This window comes from Cupressus sempervirens, chromosome 6 (assembly GCF_028749045.1).
Source record: "Cupressus sempervirens isolate cs-2001-9-10 chromosome 6, ASM2874904v1, whole genome shotgun sequence".
Classification (NCBI taxonomy): Eukaryota; Viridiplantae; Streptophyta; class Pinopsida; order Cupressales; family Cupressaceae; genus Cupressus; species Cupressus sempervirens.
The window spans coordinates 93,568,721-93,572,756 of NC_143123.1; positions in this window are offsets into that span (position 1 = coordinate 93,568,721).

Here is a 4,036-nt window from a genome sequence, read left to right on the forward strand (position 1 = left end):
GTGGGTTGCGAGGAATATTATTCCCTGCCTCAGTGTCATCATTTTGATCAGCCATTCCTATTGAATTGCAAAACGTAATATATATTTTAAAAAAAACTAAATTTTAACCATTTTTGTCAAAAAAACCCTAGATTCAACTAAAACAAACAAAATCTTGTTAAAATCTATTAAATTTAGGTTAAAAATGAGTTGGGGGGGGGGGGGGGGAACATACCTGATATCTGATATCCGATTTGCTATTTGATATCCGATTTATTATCTGATATCCGATCTGACTGGCCCAAATTTGTGTGAAAATAAGGGCCACGGGTCTGTGATTTTGTGTTTAATCCATGCGCAGGTATCGGATATCCGATATTATGATATATATAATATAACATATATATTATATTTTATATATTTTTATATTATATTTTATATTTATTATATTAATTTACTATATATTATAATATAAAATATTATTATTATACTATATTATTATAATTTATAATATATTATACTTTTTTATTATATATTATATTATAAGATATTACTTTTTGTTATTATATTATATTATATATATTATATTACATTACTATATATTATAATATATGAAATATTATATTATATTATTATAATATAATATGTTATTATAATATTATTATTATAGTATAATATTATACGATTATAATATTATTATTATAGTATAATATTATACGATTATAATATAATAATAATAATATTATTATATTATAGTATAATAATTATTATAATAATAATATTAAATAATAATAATATTATTATAATATAATAGTATGATATATTATTTAATATTATTATTATTATTTTATATCAATAATAATAATATTAAATAATATATCATACTATTATATGATTTTAATTATTAGTCGGATATTGGATTTAAAATCGGATATCCGATAAGGCTCGGCTTAATCTTCCAGGTTTGGTTCCTAGATAGGTAAAAAATAGTCAGAGCGGATTTTGAAGTGCTTTTAGGCATCTTCAAACTCTCTTTTTTCACATCGCCACTTTTTGGCACACCATGATCCTGCACATACCCTTTTCAAAAATATATAAAATATATAAAAGGTAAGAGTAATCTCCTAGTGTGTGGCAATTAGGTCCATACATGGTGGAAATAGAAGCTTTTTTGAGACAAAACTAATTACCTTAAAAAAAATTCAAATTCAACATTGGTTGATAAGAAAAGTGATCTAGAAGTACCTTTTTCTTTGAGAAATAATGCATTGATTGATGCTATCATTGTGATGGAATATTTTACTCTTCATAATGTTTATTTTTTTTTCCTAAAGAATGATGCCTAGTTTATATTTATCTAAGAAATGCTTTATTGAGTGTCTTTTCGATATAGTCATGGTCAAGCATGGGTCCAAGGAAGGACTATTCAACCATGCAAACTAACATCAAAATACACTTGAAACATAAAGGCATCCTAAAAAGTTAGAAGACATTATTATTTATTAAAGCTTAAATGATTTTCACCATAATTCCAACTTCTCACATTTTTGTAATAAGCTCTCTTACATGCTATCCATTTCATGACACCTACTATGCCAACTTAAACACATGTTACACAATAATATAGCCTCATAATTACACACTAGTCTTAGTACCTCAATAAATTAGTATATTCCTTTGGATTACAACCCACTTCATACTTATTATTTTCTACTCATAGAAACCTCATAGTCTTACTCTGCTCCTATTCTACAACTTCTTTCCTTCCTCTTCATATACCTTCTTTTAATCCATAAAATATTTTTTTTGTTAGTGAAAGCTCTAAATAACTTGCCACATATGAAAAACATCTTGTTCACTACAATCCACTTGGTAGATACTCTTGAAAGTCAATTTGCTATCTTTTTCTAATCTACTTACTGTTAGACATTTAACACAAAACTCTTTTTTTATTATATCTAGACTTATCCTAGAACTTTGAAACACAAGTTTAAGTCAAATTGAAATACAATAACTTTCTTCACAAACTAACTTAGAAAAATAAATGACTAAACTAAACCAATTTTCTAGAATGGTGTATTATTGCCACACTACCTAGGGATGCTTCTATATCACACATGGGGTTGATACAAAAGCAACTTCATTTTCCAATACATGCTACCCCTAACTAGGAATTCCAACCCACTACTTCATCAACTCAGTTTTACCACATCTCAAGGTATACCTTAAGAAATCTACCCTATTGCGCTAATTTTTGTAGTAATATTTTACACTCATTTCCATTTATCGTCTTCTATAGCATTTCCTTTTGTCATGTATTGAATCACAATATTCAGTTAGCCTCTTTTTTTCTTTGCCATAAATTCTTCCATTATATTCTTTATTATTGAATGCTCCTTAATCGAACTCAATATCTCATTATTTTTCTTCTTTGTCCTTTAGTTGAAACTTCTATCGATACATTCTCTTGCTGATGGTACTTATTTTTCCTTTTAAACTATGAGAAGAATACGTACACACTTTTTAAATGATCTGTATGTTTTCATTAGTCTTTGAATATTTACTCCTTTATTTATTAAGGATGTCCACATAGCTTTTAACAATTGTCATATAACATTCACATGCACATCGAAAAAAAGACAAAATGTGGCTAAAAATTAACATACCTACACAATTGGTTTTTTACTTTCATATTGACTTTGAAGTCATAATATTTAGATGACCACATTAGGTATCTAGTCCATAATTAAAAGAAGCAAAAATGATCCATTATTACTCACACCCCAAAAATACAAACGACGAGAGTCTATAAAGACAAATATTGCTTAAATAAGTAAACTTGTAAAACAAACACACAAGTGAAATAAAAATTATTAACAGACCCCTTGTTTGCTAGTGAAGTCAAATAGTTTAGAACAAGTCCATCAGTTATCCGTTAGTGAAATTGAATGGTTGTGAACAAGCTCAATATTTATGAACAAACCCATTATCTATCTATTGATGTTGTTGAATGATTCTAAACAAGCTTACCAAGAATCAAAGATCAAGTCTAGTGTAGGACTCCAACACCATAACAAAAGATGTTGAAAGAAAATGTGACAAAAATAGATTTCATTCAAACAAGTACGACAACTTAAAAGATAAAGATACCTCCATAAAGAGAAAAATCACAATGACAAACAACACTATTCAAAACCAAACCCAAGTAAAAGAAAGATTCTTGAAGGCCTTACTAGGAAGAAGAGAGGTTTTGGAGATTGTTGACAATGATAGTAAGAACATAGTTCATAAGACCCTCCATCTCCTCTTTGGAATGCCCTTCAATGACGTTCATCTAGTAAGACCATTTAAATAAATAGCTACCATGCTCCCCTATTTCAAAGAATTCAAATGTTTCTTCATACCAAACATAGCTAGGAAAATGAGTGTCTATGGTGAGAATGGTGCATGAATGTTTTGCATCATCCTAAGTGATCAACTCTTCTAATAGAAAAAAATCATTTGGAACAAATGATATAGGTGTAATACAATGCCACATAGTCCCCACACCGTTATCAAGATTTTCTTCAACTGTTTCAGAAGATTTAATGCCCAAAAACCATGGGCACCCTTAAACATCACACACTAAGAAGAAAATTAAGATTAGAAAAAATAAGTCCACTTTGACTATTTAGTTCTTTTTGTCTTGGAATGAAGCTTAGTGTGTGATGTTTAAGTCATCCAAGAAAGCACTTGTGCTCCTCATAATAGTCCATAACAATCTTCCACATAGCTTCCAAGTGAGCCATGATCTTTGCTTGTATAGAGCCCTCATATAATTTCAAGATCACCATCTTCTTTCCTTGCAGAAAAAGTAATACAAATTAGATTTTGTTTGTGAGACATTTGGAAATTGGGGAAGGATTAACATAAGGTTTCGACTGGGAATGAGAAGAATTTAAAAATGTGAGAGAGCATCATATAGAAATTTAAATATGTTGAATGCTCTTTGTTTTTTTATGCTCCCTCATCTAAGAGAGTTTCTCAATATTTGTATTGGGGGAGGCTTTTTAAAAAC